This window comes from Rhinopithecus roxellana, chromosome 1 (assembly GCF_007565055.1).
Source record: "Rhinopithecus roxellana isolate Shanxi Qingling chromosome 1, ASM756505v1, whole genome shotgun sequence".
In the NCBI taxonomy this organism is placed as follows: Eukaryota; Metazoa; Chordata; class Mammalia; order Primates; family Cercopithecidae; genus Rhinopithecus; species Rhinopithecus roxellana.
The window spans coordinates 124,948,905-124,965,440 of record NC_044549.1 but is presented as its reverse complement, the minus strand read 5'-3'; the positions used below and the strand labels follow the sequence as shown (position 1 = coordinate 124,965,440).

General features: G+C 40.7%; 1 protein-coding gene and 1 pseudogene across 11 annotated transcripts in view; both read right to left on the bottom strand.

Annotated features, from left to right (window-relative positions):
- PPP1R12B (protein phosphatase 1 regulatory subunit 12B) overlaps positions 1–16,536 on the bottom strand; it is a 242,300-nt gene that overhangs the window by 210,274 nt on the left and 15,490 nt on the right. The gene's annotated exons all lie outside the window — the stretch shown is intronic.
- Positions 13,551–14,077, bottom strand: LOC104674531 (annotated as a pseudogene).

Sequence of the window (16,536 nt, the reverse complement as noted above, 5' to 3'; positions counted from 1 at the left end):
ATAAGAATTAGAAAAACGGCTGGGCGCAGTGGCTCACGCCTGTAATCCCAGCACTTTGGGAGGCTGAGGTGGGCAGATCACAAGGTCAGGAGTTGGAGACCAGCCTGGCCAACATGGTGAAACCCCATCTCTATTAAAAATACAAAAATTAGCTGGGTGTGGTGGCACATGCCTGTAATCCCAGCTACTCAGGAGGCTAAGGCAGGAGAATCGCTTGAACTCGAGAGGCAGAGGTTGCAGTAAGCTGAGAACGCACCATTCCACTCCAGCCTGGGTGACAGAGCAAGACTCTGTCCCAAAACAACAACAACAAAAGAATTAGAAGGATGATAAGGCGTGGCATTTAGGAAGTCTGCGATGACCTTTGAGGAAGCAGTTTCAGTATAACGGAGCAAAGTAGCATAGCGGGTTTACACTACTCCTTAAGGAGAATTTGAAGAGAAAGGAAAGAGATGGGTCAGTGGTTTACAAAAGAGGTAAGACTGAAAGAAAGTTCTTTTGGTGGCCATTTTTATTTTTAAGAATAAGAACCAAAAAAAAGAATGATGACAACTTGAGGCATTTTAAGGAAAAGAAGAAGACAGGAGAGAGTGAAGGCACAAATGAAGAGATAATTGATCTACTATCATCCTAGAAGAGGCAGAAAGGATGGTATTAGCCTGTAAAAGAAGGAGGAATGATAACAAAGATAGTCTGGGGGTGGAGAGGAGAGGAAAGTGCTGAAAGTGTGTCTTTTTTTTTTTTTTTTTTGAGAAATAGCGGTTAATAGGAAAGAAAGTAAAGATGCGATTGAAAGCATGAAAATGAGAAACAGAGCCACTTGGGATGATTAAAACATTGGCAGGAGGTAATAAAGACCAGGATAAGAGTATTTTATTTAACAAAAACACATGTGAGCACTTACTTTGTGTGAGGTAGTGTTCTGAGCACTTTTTATACATTAATGCAATTACTTCTCATAACAATTGTATGAGTTTGAAACTCTATCTTCATTTTACCTATGAAGAAACTAAAGCACAATGAGATTAAATATCTGCCCAAGCTAGTAAGTAGCAGAACCAGAATTCAAATCCAGGTGGTCTGGCCCCAGAGTCTGTGCTCTTAAACACTCTATGGTGCTGCTTCTTTAATACAAAAATCAATATAGTTGTTATGAAGTCAATAAGGAATTTTGTGTGTGTGTGTGTGTGTGTGTGTGTGTGTGTGTGTGTGTGTGTGAGACAGTCTTGCTCTGTTGCCCAGGCTGGAGTGCAGTGGCACAATCTCAGCTCACTGCAACTTCCGCCTCCTGGGTTCAAGCAGTTCTCATGCCTCAGCCTCTCGTGAGTAGCCGAGATTACAGACGTGCACCACCACACCTGGCTAATTTTTTATTTTCCTAGTAGAGATGAGGTTTCACCATGTTGGCCAGTCTGGTCTGGAACTCCTGGCCTCAAGTGATTCACCTGCCTCGGCCTCCCAAAGTGCTGGGATTATAGGCGTGAGCCACCACGCCACCATGAAGTTTAGGAGAGCAGGACTGGGAAAACGCAAAGTATACTGAACCCAAACTAAAGGAAGATGAGGGCCCTTATGAAAGGAGAGTTGTAATGACTAATAGATTGGGAATCCAGCTGATTCTGACTTCAAAATCTATCCTTGACCCTAAACTTTTTTCTAAATTCTAATAGTTCACCACACATTAGCAGTTTGGTATCTCACAATCTTACCACAAATTATAAGTGTCTAAAACTAAGCTCTACTCTTCCTCCACATCAGCTTCCTTTCTTGCCATCCTCCTTTGCATTCATATCATAGAGCAGAATGAAAGCTACATGAAAAAGGACCATCTTCCTCACTCCTCACCATTTTTTCCCCCTGGCACTTAACTTACTTCTGCATCTAGCACAGAATGGATGCTTAATAAATATTTGTTGGCCGGGCGCGGTGGCTCAAGCCTGTAATCCCAGCACTTTGGGAGGCCGAGACGGGCGGATCACGAGGTCAGGAGATCGAGACCATCCTGGCTAACACGGTGAAACCCCCTCTCTACTAAAAAACACAAAAAACTAGCCGGGCGAGGTGGCGGGCGCCTGTAGTCCCAGCTACGCGGGAGGCTGAGGCAGGAGAATGGCGTAAACCCGGGAGGCGGAGCTTGTAGTGAGCTGAGATCTGGCCACTGCACTCCAGCCTGGGTGACAGAGCGAGACTCCGTCTCAAAAATAAATAAATAAATAAATATTTGTTAAATATCAGTATTCTCAAAATCTTAAAATTGTCTTTGACCTTTCTTTCTCCTGCTTCCCATAACCAGTAAGTCTCAACATCCTTTATTTTTCTTAAATGCCTATTCACATCTTACTTTACTGTTCTCTTAAATGCCTTTCACTACTGCCCTAGAGGCTAATAAGCTACTGTGCATCTTAACTCATCCCTCCTTCCTCCAATCAATCCATCCAACACAGTCTTATCAAATTAATCACTTAAAATACTACCCTTCTCACATTACTACTCTACTTCAAAATATTCAACCTGTTTATTTTATAAGCAGTTACGAGATACCCAGCCTGCCAGGAACCATGCCTTTCCCAATTGAAAGTAACCTCTATCTTCTCAGAACATCTAATTAGCCAGTGTATTCATTCCATAATTATCCCGCCTTAAACAGTTAGTTGTTACTGTTTTCATGTAACCATGTCTTAGCTCACCAAATGGTATAACAGGGGTATCCAATCTTTTGGCTTCCCTGGGCCACATTGGAAGAATCGTCCTGGGCCACACACAAAACACAGTAATACTAATGATAGCTGATGAGCACAAACAAAATAAAAAAGCCAAAAAAATCTCATAATGTTTTAAGAAAGTTTTTGAATTTGTGTTAGGTCACATTCAAAGCCATCCTGGGCCGCATGTGGCCTGAGGGGCCATGGGTTGGACAAGCTTGGTGTAAAATGTTCACCTCCCAGCATTCAAAAAGAATAAAAAGGTACAAGATTGAAAAAAATAGTCTCTGATGAACTCTGGTTGGTCCACTACCCTATTATATTATTTAATATTTATATTATATTGAAAAAACTTTAATGATCCTTCCCATATTCCTTTATTACAGATAACAACTTCCAGGGTAATTTTTACATCAAATAAAAGATTAAGACTATTTAATCCACATACAACTTACAAAAGGATGCAATCTTTACATATAAGATTGTATTTACATACCAATCCCTAAACTACGTTTTTAAAATTTAGTTTTATTCTTACTACCACTCACATTTCTGTACATCCATTCGATTTATACTTTCAGTTTGCTTTCAGCTGATTCAATACCTATGACACAGCAAATTGTCTAAATTTTGCAAGAACTTTCAACATCAAAGGTACTTATTCCTAACAGTTGCACTCCTCACATTGATACACTCCCTGAAGGTCAAGGATCTAAATTCTGTAATATTTTTAGCATCTGAAATCCTGGTTTATGCTCTCCTTCTAGTTCTCTTGGTCTTTAAAAGACATAAGAACATGATATCAAATTGCTAATTCCCTGTTAAGCCCTACCCAACCAAAGTTTAACTAATAAAAAAAAAAAAAATCTAAAACAAGAATCAATTATTAAGAAAGAAAATCAAATATTTTTAAGCAAAAGAAGTTATAAGGTTTGAAGCACAAACTTGGATTATTCCAACTCTGATTATTCTTATTAAATTATCAACTGGAACACCTCACTGCTCTTTTCTTGCCACCACCCCTTTCCTCTGCTTAGTTCATTCATTGAACAAATCTTTATTCCCAATGCCTAAGACTTAACAGATACTGCGGTAGATGCAATTAAAATAACAGTGAATAAGTTAGGCACCGTCCCTCCCTTCCCAGAGCCTAAAGTGTATTGACCATAAGGATATATGACAAATTAAACTGTAAGACTATATGACAAGTGTTATGACAGGTAAGCTATAAGAAACAAAGTTGGGGCTGGGTGCCATGGCTCATGCCAGCATTTTGGGAGTCTGAGGTGGGAGGACTGCTTGAGGTCAGGCATTTGAGACCAGCCTGGGCAATATCGTGAGACCTTGTCTCTACAAAATAAAGATTAAAGAATTAGTCAAGCACGGTGGCACACACCTGTAGTCCTATCTTCTTGGGAGGATCCCTTGAGCCCAGGAGTTTGAAGTTACAGTAAGCTATGATTATACCACTGCACAACATAGTGAGACCCTATCTCTTAAAAAAACAACAAAAAGATATAAAGGGAAAACACAGTATGGGTTATGCCATGGGAGGCTCCTTAGAGGCACTGATGTTGAACCTGAGACCTGTAAAATTGGTAACCAAAGAGAGACAATAAGGATGGCGGAAGTAGGAGAAGGAAATGTATTAAAACTTGGAGATGAGAAAATGATATAATTGAGAAAGTGAAAAACGATCAGTGTGGTTGAAGTGTAGAATTAAAAAATGGGAACGACAAGAAGTGAGATTGGAGAACAGGGCAATGACAACCACCGAAAGATTTTAAGAAAGGTGTGAAATATTCAGGTCTTCCTGGCTGAAGCATAGAAAGTAGTTGGAGACGCAGGGTGCAGTGGCTCACACCTGTGTAATCCTAGCACTTTGGGAGGCTGAGGCAGGCAGATCACTTGAGGTCAGGAGTTCGAAACCAGCCTGACCAACATGGTGAAACCCTGTCTCTACTAAAAAATACAAAAAAATTAGCCGGGTGTGGTGGCACATGCCTGTAATTCCAGCTACTCGGGAGGCTGAGGCAGGAGAATTACTTGAAGCTAGGAGGTGGAGGTGCAGTGAGCCGAGATCGCACCATCGCACTTCAGCCTGGGCAACAGAATGAGACTGTCTTAAAAAAAAAAGAAAGAAAATAGTTGGAGAAAGTAGAATAGAAGCATGGAAATTATTCAGCAGACTCTTTCTATAACCCAGGTGAGAGACAATTACTTGGACTAAAGTGGATGAGGCCAGGCACAGTGGCTTATGCCTGTAATCCTAGCACTTTGGGAGGTAGAGGTGGGCAGATTGCCTGGGCTCAGGAGTTTGAGACCAGCCTTGGCAACACAGTAAAATCCTGTCTCTATTAAAAATACAAAAAAATTAGCCAGGTATGGCGGCATGCACCTGTAGCCCCAGCTACTCAGGAGGCTGAGGCAGGAGAATTGCTTGAACCCGGGAGGCAGAGGTTGCAAGTGAGCTGAGATTGCACCACTGCACTCCAGCCTGGGTGACAGAGCGAGACTCCATCTTAAAAAAAAAAAAAAAAAAGAGAGAGAGACAAATGAAAGCAGATGGATTTGATAGATATATAGGAGGTATGATCCATAGGATTTGGTGACTACAAGCTCATGAGAGGACCAGCATGAGAGGTCCATGTCTCTTTTATTCCCTACTATATTCACAGTCTTAGGTATCTAGCACATAGTAACTGCTGGATAAACATTACTGAACAAATAACAAGGAATCACAGATGTTACCTAGGTTTCTAGCATAATGACTGGGTAGAGGGAGGTGCCCTTTACTGAGACAGGAAATAGAGGAGAAGCAGTTCATATAAAATATGTTGAGTCTGAGGTACCTGCGAGCCTCCAAGGAAAGATAATAAGAATCCAGTTGGATATATATTTATAAAGCTCAGGAGAAAATGTAAAATAATGGCAGCCTCAGTGCCTCAGTTAAAGCTATAGCCGATAACTGTCACTTTTAAAGCATACTATGTGAGACATCATCCCAATAATCCTTTTAAATTTCCCAGGGTTACTAACGGTTTTATAATCAAGGGTATCAAAAAATTAATATACCTTCTTGATCTTAAAACCATTAGAAATAATATTTTATTTCTTGACCAAAGTGGTAGTAACTCAAACCTTTGCTTTATAAAAATTCATTAAGTTATACATTTGTGTTTTATGTACACTTTTCTGTATGTTAAATTTTGCAATAAAAAGGGGATTTTTTTAAACCTTCATAAACTAGAAATAAGAAAATTCTTAATCAAAGAAGCTATTGGAAACTAAACACCATATTTCTAGTAGAAACGCTAGAGACATTCTCATTAAAGGAAAAAAAAAAGACATCCTCTGTCACAATTATTAATAGTGTTCTAAATGTTCTGGTTAAAACTGAAGACCAGAAAATAAAAAAAGGCAGGCATAAACATTGGGATCTTTTCAACAGTGGTTCTGGGACAACTGGATATCCACATGCAAAATAAAGTTGGACCCCTAGTTCACACCATATATAAAAATTAACTTAAAATGTATCAAAGACCCAAGTGTAAGAGCTAAAACTACACAACTCTAAGAGAAAACATACCTGTAAATCTTTATGACTTGGGAATAGGCAATAGTTTCTTAGATATGACACTAAAAGTATAAGCAACAAAATTCTCAAATTTTTCTCTGAAAAATTAGAGAAATTAGACATCATCAAAATTAAAAACCTTATAGTGTTAAAGATTTAAACCTTTGGGGCAAAAACAAAAAGAAATTATCAGTGGCCAGGTGCGGTGGCTCACACCTGTAATCCCAGCACGTTGGGAGGCTGAGGAGGGAGGATCACTTGAGGTCAGGAGTTCGAGACCAGCCTGGCCAACATGGTGAAACCCCATCTCTACCAAAAACACAAAAAACAGCCAGGCATGGTGGTGTGCACCTGTAATCATAGCTACTCAGGCGGTTGAGGCATGAGAATCACTTGAACCAGGGAGGCAAAGGTTGCAGTGAGCCGAGACAGTGCCACTACACTCCAGCCTGGGTGACAGAGCGAGACTCCATCTTACAAAAAAAAGAAAAAGAAAAAGAAATTATCATCATGATTAATAGATGCTAATATATAACTGAAAAATCCTGAGTTTGAGAAAACTAATAACATAGTTCAGTAAAAAAATCAAATAAATACTACTACTTTTTTAAAACTCCTTTTCCTTTTTTTTTCTTTTTTTGACACAGAGTCTCACTCTGTTGCCCAGGCTGAAGTATAGTAGCACAATCACAGTTCACTGCAGACCTGAATTCCCAGGCCCAAGTGGTCCTCCTACCTCAGCATCCCAAGTAGCTGGGACCACAGGCATGTGCCACCAGGCCCAGCTATTCTTTTGTTTGTTTGCTTGTTTGTTTTGCAGAGACAGGGTTTCTCTATGTTGCCCAGCCTCCCAAAGTGCTGAGATTACAGGTGTGAGCCACCCTGTCCAGGTGAAATTGCTTTTTTTTTTTTTGAGACAGGGTCTCACCCTGTCGCCCAGGCTGGAGTGCAGTGTTGATCTCAGCTCACCGCAGCCTCTGCCTCCCAGGCTCAAGCCATCTTCCCTCCTCAGACTCCTGAGTAGCTGGAACTATCCGCACGCACCACCACGCCCAGCTAATTTTTGTATTTTTTCTAGAGATGTTGCGCAAGCTGGTCTTGAATTCCTGGATTCAAGCAGTCCACCCACTTCAGTCTCCCAAAGTGCTGAGATTACAAATAAGAGCCACCGGGCCCAGCCAAAAATTACTTTTCTAATATAAGAAAAACTGATTAGAAAATATAATGAAGGGGGCCGGGCGCGGTGGCTCAAGCCTGTAATCCTAGCACTTTGGGAGGCCGAGACGGGCGGATCACGAGGTCAGGAGATCGAGACCACCCTGGCTAATACGGTGAAACCCCGTCTCTACTAAAGAATACAAAAAACTAGCCGGGCCACGAGGCGGGCGCCTGTAGTCCCAGCTACTTGGGAGGCGGAGGCAGGAGAATGGCGTAAACCTGGAAGGCGGAGCTTGCAGTGAGCTGAGATCCGGCCACCGCACTCCAGCCTGGGCGACAGAGCCAGACTCTGTCTCAAAAAAAAAAAAAAAAGAAAAAAGAAAATATAATGAAGGGACCGGGCACAGTGGCTCACGCCTGTAATCCAAACACTTTGGGAGGCCAAGGTGGGTGGATCACCTGAGGTCAGGAATTCGAGACCAGCCCGGCCAACATGGTGAAACCCCGTCTCTACTAAAAATACAAAAATTAGCCAGATGTGGTGGCACCTGCCTGTAATCCCAGCTACTTGGGAGGCTGAGGCAGGAGAATCACTTGCACCTGGGAGGTGGAGGTTTCAGTGAGCTGAGATTGCGCCACTGCACTCCAGCAGAGTGCATAGGGCGACAGAGCAATACTCCGTCTCAAAAAAAAGAAAAAAAAGAAAGAAACTATAATGAAGGAAATGGCATTCAGAATATCAACAATAACAACAACAACAAAATATTGTTTTGAATAATACACCATGTTTATGTAAAATGTTAACATTCGGGAAAGCTGGGTGAAGGGTATACGAATACTCTCTAAACTATCTTTGCAAATTTTGTAAATCTTAAATCACTTCAAAATAAAAAGTTTATTAAAACAAAACAAGAACGTAAACAAACAAGGCATAGACTGGGGAAAATAGCTATAATATATTTATCTGACCAAGGACTTATTCCAGAAAACATCAAGAATGCCTGCAAATCAATAACAAAAAGCAAAAAGCAAATTTAATGTACAAAAGACTTAAACCAGACACACACACACATACACACACTCCAAATAACTAATAAATATGCAAAAAGGTGCTGAACATCACTAGTCATTGGGGAAGTGTAAGTTAAAACCAGAATGAAATAACACTATACAAACAATGGCTAATATTAAAAAGAAAAGGAAAAAAATGCACTGACAATATTAAATATCAACAAAGATGTGGGCTGGACACAGTGGCTCATGCCTGTAATCCCAGCACTTTGGGAGGCTAAAGTGGGAGGATTGCTTGAGCCCAGTAGTTTGAGACCAGCCTGAGCAACATAGCAGGACCCTGTCTCTAAAAAAAAAATAATAATAATAATAGCTGGGTGTGGTGGTGCACACCTGTAGTCCCAACTATTTGGAAGGCTGAGGTGAGAGAAAGGTAAGAACCTGGGAGATTGAGGCTGCAGTGAGCTGTGATCAAGCCAGTGTACTCCAGCCTGAGTGACAGAGTGAGACAGTGAGACTCCATCTCAAAAAAAAAAAAAAAAAAAGATGTGGAATAAATGGAACTTGTATTCAAAAAGAATGACAATATCAAATATCAACAAAGATGTGGAGCAAATAGAATTCTAATTCATTGCTAGGGGTAGTATAAAATGGTACAACCACATCAGAAAGCTGCAAGTTGCTAATAAAGCTAAAATTTTATATTCTCAGCCGGGCATGGTGGCTCACGCCTGTAATCCCAGCACTTTGGGAGGCTGAGGCAAGTGGATCATCTGAGGTCAGGAGTTCGAGACCAGCCTGGCCAACATAGTGAAACCTCGCCTCTACTAAAAATACAAAAAATTAGTTGGGTGTGGAGGCGGACTCCTGTAATCCCAGCTACTAGGGAGGCTGAGGCAGAAGAATCACTTGAACCCAGGAGGCGGAGGTTGCAGTGAGCTGAGATGGTGCCGTTGCACTCCAGCCTAGCGACAGAGCGAGACTCCATCTCAAAAAAAAAAAAATTTATATACTCTATAACCCAGCAATTTCATTCTCAGGTATTTACCCAAGAGAAATAAAACTAGTATGTCTACAAAAAGATTTGTAGAATATTCATAGCATCTTTATCATCTTTATTCATAATAGCAAAAAAGGAAATAACTCAAATGTCAATAATCAGAAGAATAAACTAATTTTGGAATATTTGCACAATGGATTACTACTCAGCCACAAAAAACAACAAACTATGGATACATGAAAAATGAATAAATCTCAAAAACATTATGTTCAGTTGAAGAAACCAAACTTTAAAAGGTACATATTCTATATTCCTTTTAAAACAGCTAAAACTGAAAGAGTGGGATGTCTGGCTTCTGAACAGGAAGTTCATAGCACCAGTGATGAGAGACAGAATTAAATATGGGTGATGTTGAGAAAGGCAAGAAGCGTTTCGTTCAGAAGTGTGCCCAAGGCCAGGCATGGTAGTTTATGCCTGCAGTCCCAGCACTTTGGGAGGCTGAAGTGGGCAGATTGCTTGGACCCAGAAGTTCATGACCAGCCTGGGCAACATGGCGAAACCCTGTCTTGATAAAAAATACAAAAATTAGCCAGGCATGGTGGTACGTGCCTATAGTCCCAGCTACTCCAGTGGCTGAGGTGGGAGGATGGCTTGAGCCCAGGAGGCAGAGGCTGTAGTGAGCCAAGATCGTGCCACTGCACTCCAGCCTGGATGATGGAGCCAGAGTTTGTCTTAAAAAAAAAAAAAAAAAAAAAAACAAAAGGTGTGCCCAGTGCCACACCATGGTAAAGCGAGGCAAGCACAAGAGTGAGACAAATCTCCATGGTCTCTTTATGCAGAAGACAGGTCAGGCCACCAAATTCTCTCACACAGATGCCAATGAGAACAGAGGCATCACCTGAGGAGAGAAGACACTGATGGAGTATTTGTAGAATCCCAAGAAGCACATCCCTGGAACAAAAATGACCATTGCCAGCACTAAGAAGAAGGCAGAAAGGACAGACTTGATAGCTTATCTCAGAAAAGCTAATAATGAGTAATAATTGCTCTCTTTATACACCAGAATTCAGATCATGAATAACCCATTATTTTTGCTGAGCAGTCCTGATTTAATCAAGACTAGCTTGTGGTTAAATGAATACATTTGAGTTTTTTTTTTATTTTAATAGTAATTCTGATTCAGTAAATGGTATCACTGTTTCCCCCTTCTAAAACTATGATTGGACTTAATTCATAGTGTTCAACTTTTCACAAAGATTGTGAATGCCATCTTAAAACCTATTGGAGATTGGCTTTATATTCAGATTTATATAACTGGCTATATGAATATATTTAAATACTGGGGAAATGTCTTCACTGTCTCAGAACCAAGCAAGACCCACCTGTGTTCTGTGTTCACATGCCTCTTAAAGGCAAGGACTGAACATAAGGTAGTGATGTCTACTTTATATTTCTGGTCTTAACTATGCCAATTTAATTAGAATTCTCTGTGTCTAAAATGGTTCCTTGGCTAGGCATGGTGGTTCATGCCTGTAATCACAGTACTTTGTTGCGGCTGAAGTGGGAGGACTGCTTGAGGCCACAAGTTGGACCACATAGAGAGACCTCGTCTGTATAAAAATTAAAAATAGCCAGGCAGGGTGGTGCATTCCTGTAGTTGTAGCTACTCAGGAGGCTGAGGTGGAAGGATGGCTTGAGCCCAGGAGGTCAAGGTTGCAGTGAGCCATGATCCTGCCATTGCCTTCAGCCTGTGTGACAGAGTGAGACCTTATCTCAAAATAAAATGATTCTTTTAACTTATTAAAAGGCATTTTATATGGCTTATATATAATATCAAATAAAGAATAGTTAATATTCTTAAAAAAAAAAAAAAGCCAAAACTATTCTAGAATGATAGAAATTATAACAGTGGTGGCCTGGGGGAGGATGCAGGGGTGGTGAGTAGAACTTGCAAAGGAATCAAAAATGTCCTATTTCTTGATTTGGGTGATGGTTACTATATTAGGCTATTCTTGTGTTGCTATAAAGAAATACTTGAGGCTGACTAGTTTATAAAGAAAAGAGATTTAATTGTTTCACAGTTCTGCAGGCTGCACAAGGCATGGTGCTGACATCTGCTTGGCTTCTGGGGAGGCCTCAGGGAGCTTTTACTCACGGTGGAGCACGAAGTGGAGCAAGCACATCACAGGCCAAGAACAGGAGCAAGGTTGCAGGGGGCAGTGCCACACACTTTTAAATGACCAGATCTCGACCAGGCGCAGTGGCTCACACCTGTAATCCCAGCACTTTGGGAGGCCAAGGCAGACAGATCACCTGAGGTCAGGAGTTCAAGACCAGCCTGGCCAACATGGTGAAACCCTGTTTCTACTAAAAATACAAAAAATTAGCCAGATGTGGTAGCACGCACCTATAATCCTAGCTACTCAGAAAGCTGAGGCAGGAGAATCGCTTGAACCCAGGAGGTGGAAATTGCAGTGAGCTGAGATCACATCACTGCACTCCAGCTTGGGCAACAAGAGCAAAATTCTGTCTCAAAAAAAAAAAAAAAAAGGATCTCCTGAGACTGCACTCACTATCTTGAGAACAGCACCAAACCACGAGGGACCCTCCCCTATGACCCACACACTTCCCACCAGGCCCCACCTCCAACATTGGGGATTACATCTCAACATGAGATTTTGGGGGGACAGATATCCAAACCATATTGGTTACATGGTTGTATACATTGTCAAAACCCATCAAACTGTAGATTTAAGTTCTATGTATTTTACTATATGTAAAATTTACCTCAATTTTAAAAAATGAGAAAGTGAGGAAAGTTTATCTGAAATTTTTAGATACGATGGCCTGGAAGTGCTTCACTGCAAAGGTGACATTTGCAAGCCACGTGTGTATCTGATGGAATAGCATTCCAGGCAGAAGGAAAAACAGATGCGAGGCCCTTAAGCATCTATTCCTAGCAACTGGAGTTTCTGAGAAACAAGGAGAACGCTAATGTGACTGGAATAGGTCGAACAAGGGAAAGACAAGTACTGAGAGCTAATGGGGGATCAGATCATACAGTGTCTGGTAGGTCATGGGAAGACTCACTAAAGATTTTTATCCTCATCTTAGTCTGAAAGAAAATCACCTAAATGCCTACCAAGAATAAGGCACTGTGCACAGACAGCTTACGTAAAGCTTATGTAAGTAGCAAAACCAGGATTAGAAACCAAGTATGTCTGATTCCAAAGCTCATAATCTTAACCACTTTGCTTTACTAACTCAACATAACAATACTCAATATTTACTGAATGCATACTATCAATATGTTAGAGCTAAAAGGCTTTATATCAGAACTTCCCAATCATTTATTGTTCTAAAATGTCTTACAAGTAGTGGAATATAAAGATCTTCTGAATAAAATTTTGTATTGTATTAAAAATGTTTTGCAACCAACTAAAAATTCAGGATGGGTAAAGTTATATTTGATTCATATGGTTCTCTACATAAACTTCCTAATTATTTTGATACAGAAAACTATAAACATGACTTCACTATGTGGAACCACTTATGTTCCATAGTTTTGGTGCATAAAACTATGCACATGGCACAGTACAGTGACTCCATGAAATAGCCCCTTCTCTTGATCTTCCTGTTGAATCATTTTAGCCTATATTTTTATTTTAGTCTACATTGTTTAACATCAGTGAGGTTCTACATTTTGCACGCATATGTAAATGACGTTTTCTATTTAATTTGCTCTAATCGCCCCATAATTTCTGTATGTATGTTTGTCATTAATAGCATTATAATCAATATCATCATTACTAATACATATGGTATTATTAGTTGTTCCTAAATAAAACATAATTTTGTAGTTTCTTGGTTGTTCTTTATTTATTTAATATTCATATATTTTTATTCTATTGCTCAATGTCTGATTTTTTTTTAAGCACAAACACATTTCTTTATTAACCAAGGGCTGATCCTAATTAATCCAACACACTTTGAAATAGCTACATGTAAAATGTTTGTGATAAAGATAATTGAACACAGTAATGAAAAAAAAAAGAAGAAACAGTATGGAGACTTGCTCATTGAACTGAGCTTGGTCATTCTTTTAGTTAATTCCTGTCCAAAGTGATGATGGAATTTTTATTCTACTTTTTTTTTTTTCATAGATCCGAGTACAGGTGACATTGTTCATGACCCAGTCCACCACTAATTTCCCATCTTTCAATTTTCTTGTTATTGTGCTTTCCTTCCCATCCCACTCCTGATGCTGAACCAATGCACCATCTGTAAAGTTGCAGACAGTCTGAGTTTTTCTGCCATCAGCTGTGGTTTCTTCAAATTTCTCTCCCAGAGTACAAGAAAACTGTGTTGTTTTCAAAGTGCTCTCAGTTTTTATGGTGAGGTTTTTGCCATCACAAGTGATGACACAGTCTGGCTTGGCCATTGCGCCCATTTTTCACAAAGCTATTCCCACTCCTGGCTCCTTCATGTATTCATCAAAGCCTTTGCTATCCACCAGGCGCCATCTTCCTTCCAGCTGCTGAACTGTGGCCATGGTGGGCGCGGGCTGGCTGACGTGCAGAGCGGGGTCGGCGTCGGTGTGGCAGCGTGCTGTCAATGTCTGATTTTTAATGCATTTTCTTATCATTACTGTATTAAGAAAATACAACTGATTTTTTTTTTTTTTTTTGAGACAGAGTCTCACTGTCTCCCAGGCTGGAGTGCAGTGGTGTGTTCTTGGCCCACTGCAACCTCCACCTCCCAGTTCAAGCAATTCTCCTGCCTCAGCCTCCCAAGTAGCTGGAATTACAAGCATGTGTCACCATGGTTGGCTAATTTTTGTATATTTAGTAGAGACAGAGTTTCGCCATGTTGGCCAGGCTGGTCTCGGACTCCTGACCTCAAGTGATCTGCCCACCTCAGCCTCCCAAAGTGCTGGGATTACAGGCATGAGCCACCAAACCCAGCAACAATGAATTTTTGTATCAAATTTGCAAATATCCTCTAGTTTACCGGGGTGTTATACAAATGTCATTTTCTGTGTATACCATGACATGAAGGAGGTAGGAAAGCAATGCTTTAGCTATTACTTCACACTGAGTAGGTGCAGAATTCTGATAATATAAAAATCTCAGTAGCAATGGAATGCTAAAAGAATCCTACCTCTAAAAAACTACGTTTCTAAGAGATCTTTTGGGGGAGGCGGGGGCGCGGGGACAGGGTCTTGCTCAGTCACCCAGGCTGGAGTGCGGTGGTGCAATCACAGTTCATTGCAGCCCCAAACTCCCAGGCTCAGGTGATCCTCCTGCCTCAGCCTCCTGAGTAGCTGAGACTACAGAGGTATGCCACCATGCCCAGCTAATTTTTGTATTTTTGTAGAGATGGGGTTTTGCTATATTGCCCAGGCTAGTCTTGAACTCCTAAGATCAAGCAATCTGCCCACCTCAGCCTCCCAAAGTGCTGGCATTACAGGTGCTAAGAGGCTTTTAAAAAAAATAAAGAGGTCTAAATGGAGAGGTAAGCCAGGATTTCAGAAAACCAGCACAACCTAGGTAGAAGACTAAAAGCTTCTGAGTCAGACAGATGTGAGTTTAAATACCAGCATGACCTGTGATCCCTAGGTTAGGACAAATTAACTTCTTTGATTCTTCTTCCTCATCATTAAATGGAATAAACCACCTATTTGGTAGAGCTGTTGATGTAAAGATAATTTTTAAAAAGCAAAATGCATAGCAACACTTGGTATAAAGCAGCACTCAGTAAACATTACTTTTTTTTTTTTTTTTCTTTTTTAGAGACTGTCTCACTCTGTTGCCCAGTCTGGAATTCAGTGGTGCAATCTTGGCTCAACCCCCCGGGGCACAAGCAATCTTCCTGCTTCAGCCTCCTGAGTAGCCACAACTACGGGCGACCACACTTGGCTTTTTTTTTAGACATAGGATTTCCCTATGTCTAAAAATGCCCAGGCTGGTCTCAAACTTCTGGCCTCAAGTGATCCTCTTGCCTTGGCATCCCAAGGTGCTGGAATTACAAGCATGAGCCACTAAACCTGGCCACAGTACTTATAGTAATTTTAACATACCATGAGTTCAACTATGTTAAAATATTTGCAAAAGCTAAGATAGCCTGAGGAAGAACAAAGAGAAAAAAACAGTTAATATGTTAGGGCGGTATTTGTACTAATTGTTTTCTGTTTTAAAAAATTTTGCTGGCCGGGCATGGTGGCTCATGCCTGTAATCTCAGCATTTTGGAAGGCTGAGGCAGAAGGACTGCTTGAGCCCAGGAGTTCAAGACCTGCCTGGGCAACACAGTGAGACCACATCACTACAAAAAACTAAAAAATGAGGCAGGAGGAATGCGTGAGCCCAAGAAGTCAAGGCTGTAGTGAGCCATGATTGAACCACTGCACTCTCACCTGGGTAACAGAGTAAGATCCTGCAATGTTATCATGTTGCTTAGTAATAGATAGATATAGAGATGAATAAGCCAAATGTAAAACCAATTCTTAATAGAATCCTTAGATTAATTATCTTGGAACACGAATAATTACCCCGATGTTTCTATTAATTTGACGTTTTTGAAAGAGGAATAAAACTATAAGGCATCATCCTTCTTCAAAAGTTCTTCACAAGAATTTACAGCACATTTTGCTTCTTCTCAAAGTACTCATAATTTGCAAATAACTACATTTCCATAGATAGAAAAGAATATCAAGCAGAAATTTGATAAATAGAACATTTCATTATATCTTATTTCTTTACCATGCTTAAGGTATTCCTTTAGCTTTTTTCTAGGCCTCATATTTCTCATTTGTATTAATAAAATGGGCCAGGCACAGTGGCTCACACCTGTAATCCCAGCACTTTGGGAGGCCAAGGCAGGCATATCACTTGATGACAGGAGTTCGAGACCAGCCTGGCCAATATGCTAAAACCCGTCTCTACTAAAAATACAAAAATTAGCTAGGCATGGTGGTGTGTGCCTGTAGTCCCAGCAACTAGGTAGGCTGAGGCAAGAGAATCACTTGAACCCTCAAGGCGGAGGCTGCAGTGAGCCAAGATCGCACCACTGAACTCTAGCCTGGGCAACA